The sequence below is a fragment of the Panthera tigris genome, chromosome D2 (genome assembly GCF_018350195.1).
Source record: "Panthera tigris isolate Pti1 chromosome D2, P.tigris_Pti1_mat1.1, whole genome shotgun sequence".
NCBI lineage: Eukaryota > Metazoa > Chordata > Mammalia > Carnivora > Felidae > Panthera > Panthera tigris.
In genome coordinates, this window is record NC_056670.1 from 22713485 (window position 1) to 22738823 (window position 25339).

At 38.1% G+C, this 25339-nt stretch overlaps 1 long non-coding RNA gene across 1 annotated transcript in view; it reads left to right on the plus strand.

Moving 5' to 3' along the window:
- Positions 1 to 25339, plus strand: part of LOC122231832 — a 29158-nt gene that overhangs the window by 2254 nt on the left and 1565 nt on the right. The window contains exon 3 of the long non-coding RNA XR_006209085.1: positions 23502 to 23568. This is a non-coding gene — a long non-coding RNA (uncharacterized LOC122231832). The remainder of the gene's footprint in view (positions 1 to 23501; positions 23569 to 25339) is intronic.

Below are 25339 nucleotides of genomic sequence, written 5' to 3' on the forward strand. Positions count from 1 at the left end.
AGAAGATCTTGGTATGGCTGACCATATAAACCTATCAAGAAATTTGGAGGCCAGAGTTGAGGCTTGGGCATGTTAGCATCAGAGGTAGATGACAGGTCCCTTTCCTCCACATTTCAAACTCCCTCTGTATCCTTTTGCCTCTACTCCCAGCTCCCAGTCTCACTCCAATTGGACCCAAGGAAACTTGTTCTCCTGCCTTTGGAGAAAAAGAGACTGTTTATTCTTCCCTTACTACCCTAGTCTCACACTGCACATTCCCCACTAGTAAACCTAGTCATGCCCCAGGCTTCTGTGGGACCCATAAGTCTCAGAAACTTGAATTCCATCCACAGCAGGGATGTAGTTTGATGGGAGGTGAGTGTAAAATGAGAGACACATGGTAGGAGAGCTACTACAAGGAGGGCCCTGAGAGAAATCATTCGCCAAAACTGATGAAGGTTTCTGGCTCTGTGAGTCAAACTCAGATGAACAGTCTGAGCAGGTGAGGGAAGAACAGTCCTGTGTGCTCTACAAGGTGGTTCTGTAACTCCCACCCTGAGTCACCTGCATGCTTTGGGTGAGTACCACAACCAGCCATCACTAAGGAAACAGGTCACTCCACCATGGCACATCACCTGGAAGCATAGGTGTGAGAAGGGAAAGGCATTCTCCTACTATCTTTTGGAAGAAAACCAAAGAGCCAAAGGCAAGTGGCGATGGAGCTCCAAAGGCTGTGTGCACCTGATGATGCTCCAGATGAGGATATCAGCAGGTGACCAACACCACCACATGAGTAGCCAGAGCAGGAGCCCCAGTCTGTCGAAAGGACACTGACACTCAATAAAGTACAAATGATATGCAGGGCATCCACCTGCCCTCAGGGACTTGAGGGAAGACTTTTGGTGACTTTATCTGCAAACTGGAGAGCTACAAAAGCCACAAGTCCAGGCAACATTTGAGTTTCTTACATCTTAAAACACATTTGATCAAAACTTGTTTAAGATTATATAGGGCGCCTGGGTGGCTCAGTCAGTTGAGTGTCTGACTTCGGCTCAGGTCATGATCTTGTAGTCCATGAGTTTGAGCTCCACCTTGGGCTCTGTGCTGACAGCTCAAAGCCTGGAGCCTGCTTCGGATTCTGTGTCTCCCTCTCTCTGCCCCTCCCCCACTCATGCTTTGTCTCTCTCTCTCTGTCAAAAATAAATAAACTTAAAAAAAGATTATAGAGCAAACCAAGGTTAGTTTAAGAATATATATTAGACCCTTTACTACTTCTTTGATGGACCACCTGCTCCCTTTATCTTTTTATTTTTTCGTTTGGGTTGTTTCAGTTTTAGTCAAGAAAGGGCAAAAGTGAGTCTATTTAATTTTTAATTCTACACTTTTTCATAGCAAAAGAGGACCTTGTTTTAAATTCTGCACTCCTGGGGCGCCTGGGTGGCTCAGTTGGTTAAGCGTCCGACTTCAGCTCAGGTCACAGTCTCACGGACCGTGAGTTCGAGCCCGGTGTCGGGCTCTGGGCTGATGGCTCAGAGCCTGGAGCCTGCTTCCGGTTCTGTGTCTCCTTCTCTCTCTGCCCCTCCCCCATTCATGCTCTGTCTCTCTCTGTCTCAAAAATAAATAAACGTTAAAAAAATTTTAAATTCTGCACTCCTAATCAAATACTATCCCTGTGAACTAAAACTTGTGCCTTGACGCCAGAACCCACAGTAGTATAAAGACAATAGTTGAATTCTGGGAATAGGAGGTAAGGAGAAAGAGTAGAGGGTTGAGGATTTAGCCTTTGGGAACGCTTGTAGTTAGGCAGTGGAGGGACCCTAGGAGAAGCAAGAGCTCAAAACCAGTCCCCAACCCAGTTGTTTATAGTAACCAGTAAAAATACTGATGCTTGTGTATACTTTAAATACAGAACAAAGTGGACTTACATGGACATATATAGAGATGTACATATATGAATGAAGAATTTCTTTCTCTACATAAATCTATATAGATAGATGATAGATAGATAGATAGATGATAGATATCACAGATGCATATATGTGAGGTAACAGCAAGAGGCAGGAGAAAATAAAATTTATTTTATTTTAAAAGAATTTATTCCCTCTGATTCCTTCCAGTGTCACCCCATTTCTACCAGTGACTCTTTCTGGGATTGCTGCTTCAATCTGATGGACTTTGTTTCATGGCTCAAAGCTTTGTCTGGGCTTCTTGTCCTTGTTCCTACATGTAAGCTTGAAGGAGATAACAGCTTCCCAATGTTACCAATCCCCGGGTGCTTTAGCACCTTGTATTGACTCTTTTATTTTTACCAACACCTTTGTAAACTGTTTCTCATTAGGCTTGTCTCAGTTAACCTTTTGAGGGTTCCATCTGCTTCATGATGAGACCCTGAGTGTGATAGGATCCATGTTCTTGTTGATTTTCCTATAAGACATCCAAGTGAAGATATAAATAGGCAAGCAAAAATGAGTCTGGAGAAACCCTAAGGCTGGGAAAGTTTGGGCTAGGGAAAATGACATTTAAGAATCTTCAGCATACAGATGCAGAAGGGGATAGGTATGACCTTTTAGTCTTGGGGAAAGCAAGCCTCCCCTCTCACAGAACTGCCCACTGTCTTGAATTACCATCTTGCTGAATTCAAGGCAGTCTTGGACTGCCCCATCCTCACGTTCAAGAAGCCTGACATCTCGGATTAAAGCCTAAACTAATTACCATCCTCCTTCTTAGTGTCTGTCAAGACTAATTTCTCCATGCCTCACATCACTGTTTACCTTGCTTATGAACAGAAGCCCAAATTTCCCAGGCATCCACTTTGGCCAAGGCTCTCATCTCCTTACTGCTGTGTAAATCCCCATAATATGAACTGATTCCTCTCTCCCCTTCAAACTCTTTTACTTGAAGCAATTTTAGATTCTTAATCATATATTTATTTAGTCTATGCCCATAATGGACTATTCAAAAAGATGGCTAACATTTGTCCAAGAAGAGCACAAAATAAATTCACTTAAACCATTTGTTCATAATTACAATAGACACAATGCACTTCCTCACTGAACAAACTCCATAATAAACATTTGGCCATGGGGACAATGAGGCAACTTATACTGATCATTTGTTTACTATTTTGGGTTTACACTGACATACATGGCCACAGACAGTTAATTGGATCTGTAAATACTCCCAGTTAAGTTTAATTAGTTCTCTGTGCAGGATCTAAGGTTATGATAGTTCTGGTGATAATTTTCAATATTATTCTTTTAATTCCACAAGACATTTGTTTTAAAAAAATTGACCTAGAATGTGCTCTGAGAGAAAAAAAAAAGAAAAAGAAATTGGATAAAGGAGTGAGAAATAAGAGTATGAAAAGATTAGTTACTCTGTAAAAAAAGCCAATATGATTGTAGAAGTATTAAAATCCCTGTAGGAGATTTACAGAGAAGTCTGCCCTGGATTAGAATTTGATATCAAATAACTTAACTGAAGTCATACAATTTCTGTGCCATTTGTAGTTGAGTTAATAGCATATGTTCCTGGAGGATTACAGCCAATGATTAAGGAAATTAGGTTTTGTTTGAATTTAATTTAGTTATATAAAGCTGCTACTATAATTTACAGCTTTGATATTTAATATTTAATAACCCAGATCTTAGAAGAATACTAGATATAGCTGTGTCATTATGCCTTGAAATATTATTCCCATAAGTCATTTATATTTGCTGGCTGATAGAGATGTTCATCAACTAGATGGACTCAACAGGAGTCCACTGATAAAGCCACTGCAGTTTTACAGTTTGCTGAGTCCCTTGTACGTTTCCACTCCATTTCCCACACCTGTAACTTACTGAATCATAATTTATCTGGCCGATCAATTGTCATAATAAAGAAACATTGCAGCCTTACTTCAGCAGCCAGCTGTAGGAATGACTCAACTCTGCCGCCTTTCTCTCACATTTTATGTATCTGTGTCATTAAAAACCATAGGAATTTCTCTGTGACTATTGCTCCCTCAATATTTTTCTTTCTAGTTTTTCTTTCATTGCTTTGCCACACTTTTTCTGTATCCATCTCCTTGACTTTTTGCTCCTTTTATTCCTTCATTGTTCAGAGACTCTGTAGTAATAATCTCAATTTCTTTCCTGTATAGATCTGTATCTCTTTATAGAAATTGAATTTTTTCCTCTAATTTATAAAAATCTGGAATTTCTGGCCCTATAGATTAGCATCTAAACATTCCTAATTTTTTACTCCCTCTATATTTATACTACTTCAATTGCTTTTCTCCTTCAGGGCTTGTGATTTAAACCTCTTATCTCCTTTATTCACATGTCTTTTATTGTCCTTAAGAATCCTTCTCCTCACTGTTCTGGTTAGTTTTGTTCCTCACAGTTGCTTTTACTTCTTAGTTTGCACTTCCTTCAAAGACAGGTCAAGTCAGCCCTTCAGAAAATTCACAAGGCACAGTCTCTAGACTCAAAGATTTTGAAGTCTGAACAGAGAATTTACTCAGAAATACCTACCCTAACAATTTATTATATGTATATATAATATATATGTATATATAATATCATATAGCTAATATAACAACATGAAACATACGTATACATATGTAAATTATATATATTAATTATACATTATACATATACAGAATATATATATATTCTATATTCATTATACATTATATATACACACTCACGCACACACATATATTCTATAGGTAGATAGCAAGGAGTAGAAATTTATAGAAATGAAATAAAGTTGGACAATACTTAAACATGCAAGTTAAAACACCAAGAGTTTGTTTGAAGGGAATGAAGAAATACATTAATGCATTATAAGAAATGAGGGGTTTTTTTATGCTTTCCTGCCAGCCCTCTAAAAATTTCAACTTCCTGAGCACAATTAATGATGATGACGATGATAATAATAATAATAATAATAATGAAAACATAGGGATTAAGCACTTGGGTTCTTTAGTTAGATTGGCTGGCTGGCAATCTTGGCTTTGCTGCTTTATAACTGTGTGACTTAGGATAATTTCCTTAACCTTCCTCTGTCTCAGTTTTCAAATATGTAAAATGAGAATAACAATAGTACTCTGTTGACAAAGTTGTTGCATAAAATTTATAAAATGCTCAGAATCCAGTGTCGGATATAGTAAACTCTTAATAACTATTCAATATTGTTGTTTATTATTATTATTGTTACTGCTAATGCAAAATAAAGCACTAATTAGTAGGAAATAGTGGATCGAACTGAACATTATGAAACAAACAACCATCCTGACAGTAATTGTAAAGTCATTTACCTAATCTGTATCTTTTGACATTATTTTGCTATTTTTCTGGAGTTAAGAATTCTTAGGCATTCTTTGGAGTAGCTCCCAAATAACACAAACTGAAGTCACCAGAACAATATCAACAACCATTCTTACTGGCTAAAAATTGGTCCACATGAGGAATTGAAGAAAAATCCTGCATCAAGCATATTTGAGATACAAAATATTTTTCTTTTTAAAATTTCTTTTTTAACTTTTAATTTTTGGTAACTGGAGATAGTTGCTTCGAATCCTACAGAGCTGGGAGACCTGGTGGTTGTTAAAATTTTCAACACAAGAACTAGAGAAACAGTACATTTGTGCTAATGTAAAAAACAGAACCAAAAAGCAACATCCAGAAGTAGATCAAAAGCTCTCACAACTCAGGTTAGAATTCCATAATTTATTTTAAGAGAATTCACTGAGCATTCATTGAGTGCTGGCTATAGAGAAGTCACTGGATTTTCCCCAGTAAGGAAGTTAAAAGCAGAAGAGGGGGTAATTGAAACAATAGTTCTAATCCTTAATACCTAATACAAAGGAAATGACAGAGTTTATTGTGTTCCACTGAGTCATGAAATACACCAGAACACTCCACGAAAGAAAGAAAATTCAGATTGATCAAGGAGAGAAACAGGATTGACTTTCTCTAGCTCTATTTTTGTTTATTCACAAACTGGACCCAATAGCATACTGGAAACGGCAAAAATCTACATAGTGACTAATACCAAATAAAACATCGCCAGCTAAAGGGGATTACGGGCAGAATCTACAAGATATAGAAAGACAGCAGCAGGGACAAGAAATCTAAGTTTAAGTTATCTAGAGGAGAGAGGACATTGATGGGTATTCCTGGGAACAGATTGCCAATAGTAAGAAATAAGGCAGTAGAACCAAACCTAATAGTTATAAGGTTTTAGGAATTGCCAATGGTTTTGAATCAGGAAATTTGGGTGTGCATCACAGCCATGCCATTTATTAGCTCCCTGATCTTGAGCAACATTAAGCCTGTGGAGTTTTATTCTCTAAGTAAGGACAACAGAAATAATAGTATCTCTATGCATTACCACCTTATAGGATTTGAGGCTAGTTAAATGTAATTATACTTTGAAATTATAAATATAAATATATGAAAGTATAAATTAAATTTATACTTTTTATACATATAGCACTATTGGAATATAAATTGTTCTTTATTTGAAAGAGAGACAGCATGAATGGGAAGAGAGGCAGAGTGGGGGGAGAGAGAGAGAGAGAGAGAGAGAGAGAGAGAGAATTTTAAGCAGGCTCCATGCTCAGTACAGAGACTGACATGGGGCTCCATTCCACAACCCTGGGATCGTGACCTGAGCTGAAATCAAGAGTCACATGCTGAACCATCTGAGACACCCAGGTGCCCTGGAATGTGAATTGGTAGTATGATTCTGCTTTTGCTTGAGTTTTCATTGGTGAGGATATCACTTTCCTTAATCATGTTATTTTATGAATTGTTTAAAGGGAACTGTCTGTCCAATATATGAAAAAAAATCTAATTTCTACACTGGTCTTAACTCTGTCCCCTCATGCATCACAATTAAATTTAATCCTCTATCTAATGTTATTTCTTCAAATATTAAATGATAGCTATCATGATATCCTTTAAGCTTTATATTCTATCTATTAGAGAGGAAAATTCAAGGATTGGTTCAGTTATGTAATGACATTAGAGCTCTGGATTGTGTCTGGTTCCATTATTTACTCAAATATGATATAGTTTCCAGGCCCTGGAAATCCTGGTCATTTTCTGCTAGATTCCCTTGACTTTGTTAATATCCTCAAAATTTGGAGCCTATATCATTGACAGACTCTTGCCTAGGTACACATTCCCACTCCTGTTGACCCTTCTCTTTGCCAGCAGAAGCCTGTTTGGTTCTGGTGTAGGAGGGTGGTGTGCTCAAGAAAGGCAGCCTCCCTCAGCCTTACCCCCAAAACCAAGAGGTGAATATTAACAAGTTTAAGCCAATCATGGCAATTTTATTACCCTGCCTTCTTCACAGTCATGTGATGGAGTCTTGGCCACTGAGATATAAAAGGAAGTCGTTAGGGGGGCTTTTTAAAAAGTTCTTACTCCTTAGAAAAGACCCTAGGAGGGGCGCCTGGGTGGCTCAGTCCATTGAGCCTCCAACTTCGGCTCAGGTAATGATCTCACAGTTTGTGGGTTCGAGCCCCGCATCAGGCTTCGTGCTGATGGCTCAGAGCCTGGAGACTGCTTTGGATTCTATGTCTCCCTCTTTCTCTGCCCCTGCCCCACTCACACTCTGTCTCTCTCAAAAATAAACATTAAAAAAAATTTAAAAAAAAAAAGACCCTAGGAGCACCTGGGTGACTCAGTTGGTTAAGCTTCTGACTTCGACTCAGGTCAAGATCTTGCAGTCTGTGAGTTCAAGCCTTGTGTCGTGCTCTGTGCTCTGTGCTCTGTGCTCCAGCTCAGAGCCTGGAGCCTGCTTTGGATTCTGTGTTTCCCTCTCTCTCTGCCCCTCCCACATTCGCACCTCTGTTTCTCTCTTCTCTCAAAAGTAAAAAAACATTAAAAAAGCTTTTAGAAAACTCCCAAGTCCAGGTTTAACCCCTATCCTGTCTGTGGGAAGCTTGTTTCTGAAGTTGTGAAGTTTGAACCTGCTACAGAGAACTAGAGATGATGGCAGGAGAAAAATCAAGGTTATTGTAAGGCCACCAACCCATAGCTCCTTACCCATGAAACCACTGAATTCACAAACATTCATTTTTCCCTTTTCCAGACATTCTTATGCAGGATAATCAATTGTAGTCATTGCTTAAGCTCCATTTAAATGTGTAGCAGAATCTGTTGATTCCCCAACCCATCCCTTCTGCCCACCTGAAATGATCTGTTGCTATAACAGCTAGTTGTCAACACTCTGATGTTTTTCTATCTCAAATTCCTACACCTCTTCTCTTCCTGAAGGTGCAATGATGAGATGGGAGAGGATAAGTTTTAGCCGCTGCTTTCTAACCCCCTCAATCAACAGAGAATGGGATTTAATGGAGTTGGGGATCAAGCCACTCCACAGTCTGGTGGGGCATTTCTGAAATGCATTCTACACCATTTCTCAGAGGAGTCCAGCAGAGTCCCAATAGCCCAAAGTAGAAACCCACTTAGTAACACAATCTTTGCTGGCTTATTTCCATTCTTTTGCTCACTTTTTCTCCCCTCAAATTGCTTTCCTTGATCTTGGGATCACCTTTTATTTTTTTATTTTTTTTTAAATTTTTTTTTAACGTTTATTTATTTTTGAGACAGAGAGAGACAGAGCATGAACGGGGGAGGGTCAGAGAGAGGGAGACACAGAATCTGAAATAGGCTGCAGGCTCTGAGCCGTCAGCACAGAGCCTGACGCGGGGCTCGAACCCAAGGACAGTGAGATCGTGACCTGAGCCGAAGTCGGACGCTTAGCCGACTGAGCCACCCAGGTGCCCCTGGGATCACCTTTTAAATAAATTTTATGTGCATAAGACCTTGTCTCAGGGTCTATTTTTGAGGAACCCAAATTAAGACAAGTTGGGTATTGTATGACTTGTAGCTGAAAGCATTCTGGTGCAAATGTGGTAGAGTACTATACTGCCCAACAGAACTTTCTGTGATGGTAGAAATGTTCCATATCTGTGTGGTCCAGTATGGTAGCCCTTAGTCACATGTGGCTATAAAGGTTGTAAAATGTGACTAATGTGAGTGAGGAATCGAATTTTTCATTTCATTTCACTTGAATCCACTTAAATTTAAATAGCTACATGCTGCTAGTAGCTACCATATTGGCGAGTACCGTATTGGCCAATTGTGAATCAAGTGAATGAGAGAATTGTCTCCTTATTTTTTTAAATGCCAGAATTATATTCCACAACCATACATTTTGCTCAGTGAAGACTCGTATTAGCTAGGCTTTGTGAAGAATACAAAGAAGAACAACATAAGCAGCTTCTGCCTTCTAAAACCCAATCCAGTCAGGGAAACACACTAACATCTAAATATGTAAGAACAAGATACATGTTGTAAGAGTGGTATAAACAAAGCACTATGGGAAATAAAAGGATGCACAATTAATTTCTGCCATAGAAATCCAAGAATACTTCACTGAGGTAGCATTTGAGCTGAATCATGAAGATAAATACAGTGTCTTTAGGGGGGACAGGAAAAGAATTACATTTATAGATAGAGAAAGGAAACATAGGGAAGCAGTACAAACAAGAAGGAGAATGCAAGTGGCCCAACAAAGCTATAGAACAAAACGTCAGGTGAGGCCGAAAGTACACAGAGCATTGCATTTCATGTTAAATACACTTAACTTTCATTCTATGAGGGATAGATAAGTCTTCAAAGTGTTTGAGCACAGGTGGTGATGACTGTTTGTTAGTAACATAATTGGTTATAAATAGGAATGATTGGAAACTCAGAATTCAGTTAGAAGTCTACAACACCAGTCCACGTAACAAATGGTGTTGATGTGAACTCTGTCCATAGCATTGAGAATAAAAACAAGAGGCAGGTTCAGACTTACCTAACACGTAGACGTGCTAGGTCCTGACCACAAACTGAAAGATGGTTATGAGACCAGAGTTGGAGATGGCAAGAGACTCAGGGAGGGATGTGGTTTGGGGACAAAAGATACACGGACATGAAAGAGGTGCTCAGTAGACAACTGGACGGACAAATGCCAGGTGTTGGTGGTCAGCTGTGTCAAAAGATGCACAGTGTGAGCAGGAAGAATGAGAGAAGGTCTTGAAGTTGACTTGGAGCTCAAGGAGGATGAAGAGTTTGGAAAAACCAAAGTGAAGCAAAGGGAAGGATTAGCTTTTGTTTTGTTGTGCTTTGTTGTAAGAACCACAGTATTCTTCTAGCTAATGTTGGGTAAGAGATGGCCACTGTTTAAGTTCACTTGTTGATTTGACTCATTATTTCAGGCTACTGAGTTTATTTTTTGACTACCAGTTACTGCACAGAAAAGTGACTGTGTTTTTCCAGTTGTTTGTTTTTGTGTTTTTAGCCTGGGTGCATTATTTAAAATATAAAATAATTGAATACAAGGAAAAGCTAGTCACTTTCCTGAAAGAGGAAGTGGTATTATAAAAATTGTGTAGTGGATGCTGTGGTACACAGCCTGTACTGTGGTACTGTCAGCTCCTAGCTGAGTTCTTTTCCAGGAACTATCCTTGGCCTTAACCACTATACTTCTTCCTTGGAGGCAGCCTGTAACCATTTACTGGTTGATATAGCACTTTTGTTTCAATCCTGGTCAGTTTGGCAGTATCATCTCAGCACTTAGCTCCCTCAGGGATCAACTGAAGCCTGTGTTGGAACTTCGTGGCAGCTCAGCTTCTCCATTGCACCCCTCACCCAGTCTCTCCCACGCATTATTCCCAGAGCACTCCCAATTAAACTAGGTGCACGCAAAGCTCCATCTTGATATCTGTTTCCCTGAGGAACCCCACTCAAGGTGAATTGCAGAACAAAACCTTGGTATTTTTTAAAACTGATTTCTGATTTTTTAATTTAATATTATTTTTTGAGAGAGAAATAGAGAGAGCACAAGCAAGGGGAGAGGGGCAGAGGAATAGAGAGAGATTCCCCTGCAGGCTCCATGGCTCAGTGCAGAATCTGAAGCAGGGCTCAATCCCACGACCCTGGGACCATAACTTGAGCCATCTGACTGAGCCACCCAGATGCCCTCTGATAAAACCATTTTAGATATCATTTGAAGTACCTGGATTCTTTTTACATTTTAAAAAGAAGATTAACGAGGTTTTTAAAAAGTTATGTTAATTTAATCAGCATGGTGCTGGTGCAACAAGATGGAGACAAATGAATAGAGAGAACAGATATCTCAGAAACAGATCCTCCGGTACACAAGAATTTATTATATTATCAAGGTCATTGACATCACAAAAATATGATAAATATTAATGGCATAACATTTAAAGAGGAGAGGAATGACTATTCACTAAATGGTGCTGGGAACACTGGATAGGAAAAAAAAAATTAATTCTTATGTATTTAAATAAATCCCAGATGGGTTAGCTCAATTTCGCCAATAATGAAGGAAACAAATTTGAACATCCGTGAGATATTGTCTTTGACTTGTCATATTGATGGAAAAAGCATTGATGAGAACATGGGGATAAAAGAGTGCCCTTATATACTGTTAGTGGAAATGTAAATTGCTGCAGCTTTTGAAGGACAATCTGATATGTACTATGAGAAACTTTCAAAGTGCATTATCTTTGATTTAATTTATTAAACTTTTAAATGGAAGAAAAATATAAATATTAGGAATAACATATATACATGAGAAACTTTATAAAACTTAAGAGTTTTTACAAATTTATTCACTTGTGCACATGTAAAAATAAGCATGTGCAATCACATAACCACCACCTAAATCAAAATATGAAATGCTTTCAGCATTTTAGAAGTCTCCCTGGTGTTCTCTCCTAGATAATATTCCCCTCTCAATAAGTGAGTAAGACAGACATGTTCTCTCATGGAACTTATGGTCTATTGGGGGGAGACACTTTTTTTTTTTGAGAGACAGAGTGTGTGCACATGCATGCATGCGAATGGAGGAGGAGCAAAGGGAGAGGGAGAGAGAATCTTAAGTAAGTTCCACACTCAGCACAGAGCCCTACGAGGCAGGGCTTGATCCCACTACCCTGGGATCATGACCTGGGCAGAAATCAAGAGTGAGACATTTAACCCACTGAGTCACTCAGGCACCCCTGAGGGAGATAAATATTAAGTAAATAATTACACAAGTGGTTATTAACAATTTACATCAATATTACAGTGAAAAATTATAAGTGCAAAAAGAGAAATACTATGTATATTGGGGAAACTGAGGGAGGACACATCAGAAGAAGTGATATTTAACATGAAAGATGAGGAGTTAGCTAGGCAAGGGAAGTGGGGAAGGAAAAAACCTTAAGGAGAGGGAACAATGTGTGTTCTGAGTTGGAAAAGAGCTTCAAGGGTCTGAAAAATAAAAATAGTGTTGGTTAGCACAAGAGTCAATGAAGGAGGCTGCAGAGACAGACAATAGCCAAACCCTGCGTTAATAAGCTAGCAAAAGATGCTTATTTATACCTAATTGTAATGGAAAGCCACTCAATGGTTTTAAAGGAAAGTACAACTTAAAATGATCATTTTTGGACCACTGTGAATACAATGGGTTGTTGGGAAGACAGAGTGGAATTTGCGAGACTAGAAAACAAAACGAAAGGAAACAAAAAATAGAGAATTCCAAATGTATTTTTAAAGTTGCCTCTACTGAGCTCAATGACCAAAAGGATGAGAAGGCTGAGAACAACAGAGATTTAAATTTATGTAAAAGAAGAGCTTTGAAGGATCTACATAAAACTGCTGGCTATTACCTCTGCTTTGGGTTTGGATGAGAGAGAAGGATTGAGGTAGAGTTTCACTTTCCACTCTGTACTCTCCAAACTAAAATGGTGGCGGTGGTTATGATGATGGTAATGGTAGCTTCAAGTTATTTAAAGGACCTTGCATTATTATCTGTGATTAATTGCCTTATTTAAAGGAAATAAAGGAAATGGTCATTAATTTGACTTCATAAAATAATTTTTATTCTATAAATTAAAGATAACATAATTCATATTAAAAAGCAAAGTATAAAACTGAAAGCAATATTACTACAAGTCTGATAGTGGATTGAGATAATTATTGAGTGGATTGAGTCAAATTATTAAGGTTTGGATATTTTCCACACTAATCAACAATTCACAAAAGGGTAGAAATACTTTTCCTAGCTTTATTGAGATATAATTGACATATAATATTGTGTAAGTTTAAGGTATTAAGGTTACTGATACACGTTTCAAAATGATTACCACCACAGGGTTAGCTAACACCTGCATCACATTACATAATTGCCATTCCTTTTTTGTAATGAGAACATTTAAGATCTAATCTTTTAACCACTTTCAAGTACATAGTACAGTATTATTAACTTTCTTAACCATGCCTTACATGAGATCCCCAGAACTTACCTTAGAACTGGAGTTTGTATCTTCTGCCCAACATCTCCACTTTTCCCCAATCCTCCAGCCCCTGGTAACCACCATTCTAGTCTCTGTTTCTACGGCATTTTTAGAATCTACATATAAGTGATGTCATACAGTATCAGTCTTTCTCTGACTTATTTCACTTAATATAATGCTTCAAACTCTATCCATGTTGTGGCAAAGGGTAGGATGTTCTTTCTCATGTCTGAATTTTATTCTATTGTATAGATACACCACAAATTTTATCTATCCATCCACTGACAAACGCTTGTGTCATTTCCATATCTTAGCTATTTTGAATAAGTTTGTAATGAACATGGGAGTCCAGATATCTTTTTTGATACCCTGTTTTCATTTCCTTTGAATATATGCCCAAGAAGTTGGATTACTGGATCATCTGGTTTTCCATAGTGACTGTACCAATTTACATTTCCATCACATCTCAACCAACACTTGTAATCTCTTGTCCTTTTGATAATCATTCTAACAGGTGTGGCTTGATATATTATTGTGGTTTTGATTTGAATTTCCCTGATGGTTAGTGATATTGAACCTCATTTCATTTACCTGCCATTTGTGTCTTCTTTGGAAAATGTCTATTCAGTTCCTCTGCCCATTTTTTTAATCACATTGTTTGGATTCTTTGCTGTTGATTTGCATGAGTTCTTTATACATTTTAGATATTTATCAAACTGAGATTGAAGAGTAAGAAGGGAAGTGGAGGAAGGAATGAGATGGGCCATCTCAAGCATCAATGTAGTAAGTTAAATTGTTGTGAGTCTGGCAGTTAGACACTACTGTATATGTGTCATTACAATTTTCATATTCTTTGACTTGAACTTTTACCCCAGGGACTCTATTCTCATGAAATAACACAAATATTAAGATGTCTTTTTGCACCCTCTGTAGCCATTATTTGTAATACAACATTGGAAACAATACAAGGCACAACAATACAAGGTAAATGGTACATCTATGATTATCATAGTCATTTAAATTTACATGGAGAAATGCTTAAGCTGTCATTTGAAATGAAAATATATTTTTTATGTCTTCTTGATGCATTACCCTTTTATGACTCCTGCCTATGCAGGCTATACATATACGTAGCCTTATTCCTACCAGTATCAACAACCAGATTTTACCACAATGCAGCCACTTGATTTTAATCTTGGACAATCTTTGGAAGGCCCAATTTACATCCCTGTCTGCCTTATCTAGCCTCTCAGATCTCCAGCCATTCCATTTAAGATGGATGGAATTCCCTGCAGGAACACTACAGCAGGATTCAGATCCATTGGATTGTTGTAATAACAACAATATGTTGTTATATATGGAATAACAAACACATTCCAGAAGAAATAAATTAGAAAGGTTAAAGTCACTGTAAGATAATCTGAAAATCTGTTAAAAATAAAACGAGGGCTAATATAACAGTCAATGTAGATGGAAGAGAGCAACAGCCAGCAAAAAGGAGAGCCGAGAATTCATACTTGTCAGTGTAGCCAGTCCTCTGCTCTGTGTCTAACACACACTCCAAATCTGCTCAATGGCATGATTCCAGGTTAGTTTTGTCTCTGCACTGGACGGCAAAATATTTGAAGGTCTTTACCTGCTAACTTACTTATATAGAAACTTGCATAGCATCAAACAGTTTACATTCAAAATGTATTTATTCTATTCCTAAAACGTCTAACCTTGAGAGCAGGAGACTGAGAAAATTCAGACCCTGTAATCTTTGGAGAATGCATGGGCCGGGGGTGAGATGGGGTGGGGGAATAATAGAAGACTGACCGTCATTCTCCCCTTTGTTCACATACTTCATACATTACAGTTCCGTATTATTTTTCGACAATTTAAATAATGAAATGCATCAGTTTTATTAAAAATACACATATAAAAGCATATTACTATGTTTCCTATAATCTTTCATTATTTTTAATGATATAGGAGTCGGAAGCTGGAAGAATGTATAGATATGGTTTACCTGTATTTAAATTTTTTTTAATATTTATTCATTTTTGAAAGGTAGAGAGAGACAGTGCGAATAGGGGAGGGGCAGAGAGAGAGGGAGACACAGAAACAGAAGCTGGCTCCAGGCTCCGAGCTATCAGCACAGAGCCCGACGCAGGCTCAAACTCATGGACTGAGAGATCATGACCTGAGCTGAAGTCAGCCACTTAACCCACTGAGCCACCCAGGCCCCACTGTTTATCTGTATTTTAATCCTATTCAAACCCAGGATGAGAAGTAGCTGCCTGAAGCAAACCCAACAGAAGAGTAGTGCTGTTAGTGGAGGTGCTGGCAGTGGTAACAGCAGGCATAGTAGCAGAGGTAGAATTAGTGGCTATGGCAATAGCGGTAGAACTTTATGTGTGTCCATTCAGCCCTGTGGATTTTTGTGACCTTCTTTATCATCATCATCCTAATAAACAACACTGTGACATCACTGTGAAATCATTCCCATTTCACTGAAGGGAAGAATGAGGCTCAGAGCTTTTGCCTAACAAATACTAAAACCAATACAAAATTCTATCACTTCATTCCTAGACCTGTCAGTTTCACTATTTTTCCAGGAACCTTCATATTTATTCATCCCAAGCCAATACACACAACAAATTGGCACAAGTATATTATAAATTCAAGTGTGCTGTGTTTCTCAATATGAAAAAATTGAATCCAATAATTTTTAATTATTTAATTGACTTATTCTAATCAATAAGTCTAACAGAATAGTGATGACTATAAAGCCTTCTGATTGTATTTATCTCATTGTCAGTGACCTTTTCCCAGAAAAGGTAAAACTGGAAAGGTATGGAAATGAAGTTCAGTGTGTTCTTGGGACACATTATCATTTTGAAGTAGTTCTGAGTAGGAAATGATCTACTATCGTGGCTGAAAATGAAAATTGCTGCAGGGTCATCTGGATTTCAAAAATTATTCTAATGAATCCTAAGCCTAATATAAACTTTATGTGAGTTATCACCTTATAGTAACTGGTGCTAACAGACGCCATCCCTAAATACTATCATTTGATGACAATTAATAAGCCTTATAAAAGTTTTGCTCCTGAGCAACTCACCTCCTGCTAAAGAAACTGTAAATCTTCACTTTACTCTGCGATTTCTGCTGAGACACACACTTCAGGAGTTAAATTGGTGACCATTTTAGAATTGTGAATTTTAGCATCCGTGAAGTCTGCCAGTTTGTTATTTTCATGTTGCTGTGAATCACTTCCTAACTGTCATTTCCTTTTACTTTTCCTGTCATTCCTAAGGCTTCGCCACAGCCTGATACTCACTGGAATACCTAATACTCTGTTGTTTCTGTGGTGGCCAAGCCCTTTTCTCTGTGACATGAGATGGTGCGCGTGCCTCCATCACTACCACCATCACTGCCACCATCACTCAGGAAACACTTGCCCAGCACCTCCTCCTTAGCACAGTCTGGATAAAGCCTGCTTCTTTCCTTGAAAAGGGACCATCCTTCTTTGTATGTGCAGATATTCTTCCTTAAAGCGTTTTTTAAAATTTTTGTTTATTTTTGAGAAAGAGTGTGTGAGTGGGGAAGGGGCAGAGAGAGGGGGAGACACAGAATCTGAAGCAGACTCCAGGCTCCGAGCTGTCAGCACAGAGCCCAACGTGGGTCTCGAACCCATGAACTGTGAGACTATGATCTAGTCCCTTTAGAAGTTTGACTGTATAACCATGGGTGTAAATTAAAAGGAGAGGGGCCCCTCAGTGGCTCAGTAGGTTAAGTCAGAGTCTTAGTTGACTGAGTCACCCAGGTGTTCCTTCCTTAAAGCATTTCAATAGCAGTTGTACACTTATTTTTTGCACCAATGGGCTCTATTTTCCATTTAGATTTTGATCTCATGAAGATATAGGAAAAAGATGAAACTAATGATACTGATGATTTTAAATGCTAACATTGTGTAGGGAGTATTTTACTGGGACTAAACATTTATGCCATGCATTTACTTCAAGCAGAAAGATGAGAAAGTGAAGTATCAAGAGGGGATACCATGACCAAGAATTTTTAGGGCCCAGAAATAATTTCCAGCATTAGACTTTTCAGAAGAGAATTGAGATAAAAAATAACTCCCCCTTCTTTTATTCAGATATTGTGCTCCTTGTTTTGGTTGTTACATTTTTCTTCTTAACCTAGCATCTTGGGTTGGCGGGGGGTGGGAGAGGGGGATTCATTATGTACCAAGAATGCATCCAAGCATTTTACATGCAATATCTCATATAAATGTTACAATAACTTAGAAACAAAGGCTTAGGAATTTAAATAACTTATTCAAATCAAATAGCTAATAAGAAGCAAAAGCCAAGACTTAGACACAAATCTTTCTCTAAATAGAATTTAAAGCTTTAGTATTTTGGAAAAATATACCAGGAGCTTCTACTTGATTCAATAAAATTTTTTTGTGGGACATATTCCCTAAATCATATTTGAGTTATTTCACTCAGCAAATTTATCTTAAGCACCTATTGTGTATTGGGCACTATTTAGATATTGGCATGAAAGTTCTGGCATTCCAGATACAGAGAAAAAAAATAAACATAAAGGAAATTGCACAGGGTGAATTATAATGAAGTGAATGTCACAAATTATGGCATAAGAATACAAAAGGCCTGGCTATGCACAAAAATAGCAGAAATTATATGAAGCTTGTAGCAAGATTGATTACAAGTTTTAAGGTATCAGTCAGAAATACAATCCTGCTTGAAAATAACACAAAGACATGACATGAGTAATTGCAAATAATCTTCTATCTGTATTTAGCGTTGGCTGAGCTTTTATGAGAACAAGTTGTTCCAGTGTGACCACATTATAAGCAAGATACAAGAAACTTGGAGAGAGTCCAGAGGTCTATAATGAAGATAATTAAAATGTAAAAAGAAAAATCCTTGAGGAAATATTAGAGGATTTGGGGCTATTTTGTCTGAGGAGAGCAAGAATGTGAGCAGGGACAGCCTTCATAACTATGTCAAAATACAAAAAGAATTTTCGGAGAATGGGAAATAGTTGTTCCCCTTTTACACTAAAGAGAGAACAAAAGAAACGTGTATTCCCCAGATGGCGGCACCATAAAGATGATATTATCCTGTTTAAGGAGAGTCATCTTCATTCTCCCTCTTGGGACTTGTAAGTAGACAGAAACAAAAACTTTATGATCAGAGGACAGAAGTTTCTCTTCTCACACCTTTCCTGACACACATAGCCAGAGTATCCATCTACCAACCAAAGGCATAACTCGACAACATAAATGTTCCTTCATTTTCTGGAGGAATGTACATCAGAGGCCAGAGGTCTGAAACTCTTTTGGCTGGTCATGTATTTTATAAAATTGAATTGTTTACCAAAATTAAAAAAAATATTTTATATAATAATAGAAATCCCTTATTCCTCTAGTTAAAAAAAATAATCAGAATACCAGAGAAACCTGGCGCCCAGTCTTCCTGAGCGGAGGGTATATAGTGCAGTTCACATTCAATAGTCCATGTGCATGGGGTGCCTGCGTGGCTCAGTTGGTTCAGCATCTGACTTTGACATAGGTCATGATCTCATGGTTTGTGAGTTTGAGCCCTACATCGGGCTCTCTGCTGTCAGCACAGAACCTGCTTCAGATCCTGTCTCCCTCTCTCTCTGCCCCTCTCTGCTTGTGCTCTCTCTCTTTCAAAAATAAGTAAACAAAAAAAAATATAGTCCATGTGCAGTGTGCCCAAGTCCCCACCATCTCCTATACCACTCATACCTTGCTTCTTTCACTCCTTCTTGCTGCCTGCCTAGTCCCTTTAGACATTTGACTCTATAACCATGGGTGTGAGTTAAAAGGAGAGGGGTGCCTGGGTGGCTCAGTCAGTTAAGCATCTGTGGGACTCTTGATTTCTTCTCAGGTTATTATCTCACAGTTCATGGGTTCCAGCCCCGCATCTGTCAGCACGGAGCCTGCTTGGGATCCTGTCTCCCTCTCTCTTTGCTCTTCCACTACTTTCTCTCTATTCCTCTCTCTCTCTCTCAAAATAAATAAATAAATAAACATTAAAAATTAAAAAAATAAATAAAAGAAGCAGTGAAAGGGGCCTTTGCCAAACCTAACTGGCTTATGGAGTTGCCTCCTGGTTCCCTCTTGCTATCAATTTATTTGGAGCTATGCAACGTATTAGTGCTAGTACAGGGTCCCTGAGCAATAGTGCACGAAGAGGAGATACCAAAAAGAGATAATCCTCCATGGTCTTCCAAAAGTATTCTACAGAGCAAGGCTTTTCTAAGATTGGGACTGTGTAGTAGGGACCTCTTCAAGACACAAAGAACTGTAGCACTGGATTTTCTTGGAGAATCATTTTTATTCAATGAGAAGTCTTTTTAAAAAAATGATTACTATACTAAAGCAAAGTATTATATTATGCAAAATTCAAGAGCATTTACAAGATAAAGTACAAAAGTTAAAGTCATTTGTCACTAGTAACAGAGAACCAGGTTTGCATATTTCTGCCTTTGGTGGTAATTTTGTTGGCAGACTTTGAGGAGCATGACAGATTTCTGCCAACTCTACATCATTTTAACTTCTATTTCCTGTAGCTTCAGCCTCTCCTGAATCTCTTCTTGGAATTCTTATAAGTATAGGGTATGTGTCCAAATCACAAACAAATCCTAATTAAAATTATTCCCCCAAAAATTAAGGAACTCTTGATTAGAAAAGTTATTTTAAAATTTATCCCCAATTTGGGGCACCTGGATGGCTCAGTCAGTTACGTCCAACTCTTGATTTTGGCTCGGGTCATGATCTCATGGTGTGTGGGTTTGAGCCCCACATCAGGCTTTGCGCTGATAGCATGGAGACTGTTGGGGATTCTCACTGTCCCTCTCTCTCTGCTCATGCTCTCTCTTGCTCAAAATAAATAAACATTTAAAAATCTCTTCAGCCAGGTGGCCCCAGGCTCCCTACCACTCAGTAGCTATGTGACTTTGAACTATGATCTTCAATTTCATCGGTCCTTCAGAAGATTGTTATGAGATTTAAAGGTGTCAATATTTGTAAGGCATCTAGAAAAACACTTGGAATATAAATCAGTGGTACAAATCCAGTTGTGGAAGTTTGAATTTTCTAACGTTTTATTTTTAGGTAGAAGGGCTATAGCTATGCATATAAGGAGCTTCATCACCTCAGACTGAGGTGGTAACCTTGGTTTGAATATATCTATCAACCAACTCTCCAGTGATCCAACCTGTAGTAGCATTAGAAGAGAAAGCCAAGTGCCAACAAATAGAACTTCTAACTCCAAACAACTATTTAACTATGTTTGACATCCCAAAAAGCAATCAAAAACTAGAACAAAAGGAAACTCTGCCCAAATAGTATGTATTTCAGAAATGGGAGAGACTTGGTCTCTAAATTTTATTTTGAAAAATCATATTTTAAATAAACGGGGAAATATTTAGCCCTATTCTATTCAGGAGCATTTAAATAGAACAACTCTAGGTATTTTTGGTATTTGTTAGGGGATGATGAATTGTTTTTGTTTTTGTCTGAAAGATTCTAAAGGCATAGGTTCTATTCTAGATATCATACTCAAAAGATTAACTAGACCCCATTAAAAACACAAGATTATGCTAAGAGTAAGAACCCATGTGTTTGCTCTATTATAATATACTCCATGATTAAATGGCAGTAAAAACCTAGCCAACTTCAAGCTTTTCTGATAAGCTTTGTCTGGTAGTTCTTAAACTTTTTGGTCTCAGAACCACTTTACATTCTGAAAAACTATGAAGAACCCCAAAGAGCTTTTGTTTATGTGGATTATATAAACAATTATTTATAGAATTGGAACATTTAAAAAGAGAAAAATGTAAATATTTCTGTTCATGCCATTAAAAATAACATTAAAACAAATGGATGCTAAAATAAATGACATCTTTTTATGAAAAAATAACTACATTTGCCAAAGTCAAAAATGAATAAGTAAAACCATTAGTGACAAGCGTGGCATTGTTTGCAAATCCCTCTAATGTCTGATTTCAGACAATATGGCTGAGTTCTCCTATCACCTACTGCATTTATCTGCTACAATACATGTTTTGGCTGAAGTATGTGAAGATAATCTGGCCCCCACAGATATTTTGGAAAGGAAGAGTGTTTTAACAGCCTTCTTAGACAATTTTGTATATTCTTTTTTGATAATATACTCAAACCTGGAAAGTGGTAGTTTCTTAAAGGTTAGTTGCAATATGGAATCGGAAACAATATCAGTGAGTTTTTTGCACTCATTGTAATTATATCTATATATCTGTCTTGTACTTTCAATGTTTTTTTTTTACCCATGCATAATTTTGTAACGTTATGCATCGTCATTTGGAAAATTTGACTCGCTGAATTATGTAAACAATCCAAATGATGACACAGCAATGTCAAAAAACACAGTTATTAATTCATATACCATCAATCTTACCAGAAAAGCCTTTCAGAATTGAAATACTTTGAAGCTCATGGTAACAGATAAACATTTTCTGAAATTCTAATTTTATCTTGAGAGCGCCAATTTTATCATTAAGAATGAATGTTGTCATTTGTTTTCCTGGAAGTAGGAGGCTCACCTGTTTATTCGTAAGAAAATGTTCAAATACTCAAGTCAGAATAATTACAGTTTGTCAGTTCAGCTTGTAACAATCACACAAGGGGTTTCCTTCCTGACAACCATTATGCTCTGGGATGCAGCAGAAATGTTTCACACACACTTCCCTCTTCACCACATAGAATATTAAAAAGATTTAATAAAATCCAGAGTTCGGATTTAATAAAACTAATAATTTCTGTCGCTTCATCAAGGGCATTCTTAAGTAAAGCTGGCATTTTCTCTGCCTTTCTTTTTCCCCGGTGAAGGCTGGTCATGGTGCATATGACCTCTAAAGCCACCGTACCCTTTGATGCCCCTGCCCTGACGCATGCTAAGGTGCCAGCTGTTTGATCGTTGCTTTTGCACCATCACTACATGTAGACCGGGGGAGGGTCGAGGGTGGGGGGAGTCAAATACCATCTTAGCATTATTATTGAAACAGTTTTGACCTCACGGACCTCTTGAAAAAGTTCCGAGTCAAACTGCAGACCACAGTTTGAGTACCGGTGACCTAGCTTCGGGACATTCTCTCTTCTCTGAATTCCTATAGTGACTATAGCCTTTACAGTTTGTTTAATACTGCCTCTTTTCACATCTCTTCTGTCATCATCTCGAATTTCCATTTGCATTTTTTATTATTATGGTTATCTTTCTGCAAGCTCTGCTTGGTTCCCTCCATAGGTAGCAGTGTCTCGCTACTCCAAACCTGGTGCGTGGATCGGCAGCATTAGCATCACCTGGGAGCTTGTTAAAAATGCAGAATTTCACCCTAGCATTATCGAATCACAATCTGCATTTTAACAAAACCCACGGGCGATGTGTATGCACTGGTGTAGTGGAGACCCAGAATATTCACCTCTCACTCTCTTTTTCAGTGTCTGTCATTACTCTATTAAAAAAAATACTCCAATTCCATCGCATGAGGTTGGCTCCACGTTTCCCTTACAGAGGTGGGTGTATAAGTCAGGGAAGCTATTTAGAATACTCCATCTCTGTGAACAGAGTGATTGGTCCATGGATGGGCATGTGTAAACCAGGCCAATCAGAGTTGTTTTTCAGAAACATCTGGATGCTAGGAGAAAGAAAATGCCCTTTTCTCTAGGATTGTTAGCTGTAAAGTCAATGTAAATCTAAAATTGCTGCTGGCCATTTTTGGTGCAACAAGAAGGAAAGCTCTCTGAAATGATTGCAAAAGAGGAGGTCAGAAGTCAGAGATGAAGTGAGACCCTCGATGACATCATTTGAGCTCCTGGATCCAGCTCTGCTTGAAGTCATATATCCTCATGATTTGCAGTCATATGAATCAATAATTCTGCTTCCTTGGCCGAAGTTAGTTTGAACTGGCTTTCTGCTTCTTGCAGCCAAAAGAGTTCTGACATAAGGCGAAATAATCTGTAAAGCCAAAGCATATAATTTGTATTTTTGTAACCCTAGCAAGTGCCTTGAATATGATAGTCATTGTTATTCATCAGCTCAGCCCTCATTTAGTTGAATCTCCTCATTTTGTACTTTTCTAGAATGTTCATTGGATAATGTCACACCTGGCTCAAATACTACAACTGACCCTAATCAGCGCAGGGAGGAGTGAGTATATATGTTTAAAAAGCTTTACACAATTAGCTGTACCAACTCTTAACGGCTTCTCTGTTAATTCTTCTCCACCTGTACCCTTTATCCCATTTTCCGGTTCTTGAAGGAATCCTATACTTTCATGCCACCAAGACTTTGCACGTGCTATGCCCACTATACCCTGGATATCTGATGATCTCCTATTTGTTCTTGAAGAGCCTTTTCAAAGATCACCTCATTTGGGAAGTCTTTCCTAATGCCCACTCATTCCCTCCCTGAAATTCTATTCCTTCTGGATTCTTTATCAAGCCTTCACAAACCGTATTTAAAATTTCTTGCATATTTGTCAGTGTAGGCCACAAAATTGTGAACCTCCTGAATGCAGAAATTTCATCTTTCATCCCTGTGTTCCCAGGCTTAGTAGAGAACCTGACACTTACTAAGCACCCTTTAAGTTCTTATCAAAATCAAATTATAAAAATAGCAAGTAAGACAAGGATTTTAGTCATTACCCTTGAACTCTGCCATTTATTTGCTCTGTGACCTGAGTTAAATCACATATGCTACTGAGATCCTGAAGTTTTTCCTCCATAAAATTTTTCATCTCCTTGTCTAGTATGATAATTCCATAGACTAGCAGGCAGGAAAATGACTCCCCCCACCAATGCCTATGCCTTAATCCCTAGAACCTGTGACTATGTTATATTACATGGCAAAAGAGACTTTGCAGACATACTGGAAGTTATAGACCTTGATATGGTGAGAGTTTGGATTATTCAACTGGGTCTAATCTAACCACAAGAGGAGAATATTCTTAACTGAGAAGCAGAGGGGTAGGCAGAAAGGAGGGATCAGAAAGTTTCAAAGCTTGAAGAAGACTTGATCCACCATTGCTGGTGTTGCAGATGGAGAAAAGAAGCCATGAGTGAAGGAACGTGGGGAGCTTGTAAAAATTGAGAATAACCCCTGGCCAATAGCCATAAAGAAATGGGGACCACAGTCCTACAACCACATAGGCATGAACTCTGCCAACAATATGAATGAGCTTGGAGAAGAATACATCTCCAGAGCTTTGAGGAAGGACAACAGCCCTACAGACACCTTGGTTTTAACCTTGTGAAACCCGCATCAGAGAACAGCTAATCCAACCTGCGCCTGTACTTTTGACCTACAGAACTGTGAAACAATAGATAGCTGCTGTTTTAAGTCACTACATTTATGGTAATTTATTATGGCAACAATAGAAAACTAACACATATGTAATATAATATTTTATAACTAAAATTTTGGGCAAATATGTGCTGTTAGAATTTGATACTGTGATCTATTGGGGATTTGGGGTGAAAGATTGTGCTGAACCAATGTTGGATCTATTATAAGGAGGATAAGGGAGAGAGAAGAAAGGAAGTGATGTTAACGTCATGAATTTAGTTTGCTCTTCAAATGTTTAACTTTGAGGTTGCCTCTTTCCAAATCCCTGGAGATTTAGCCTTCCTGCATACAGAGAGGTTTTATTAAAGCTCAAGTCTCTTGTAAAAGCTTTTAATAGCTTTCTTTAAAAAAAAATCATCCTTAGCTCTCTCTTCTGCCCTATTCTCCTAAATGCCAGAGAGCTCAAAGATACGAAAGAAACACAGGAGACAAAATTAAATCAGGGGTCCTCTAGCTTCTCCATTATTCAAAGCACTTAGTGAACTAGAAATGATTTAAGAATGATACAACCAGACTTCCTAGAGTAAATAGTTTTTATTTTCCTGATTGGTAAGCAGGAGAAAGAAGATTCCAT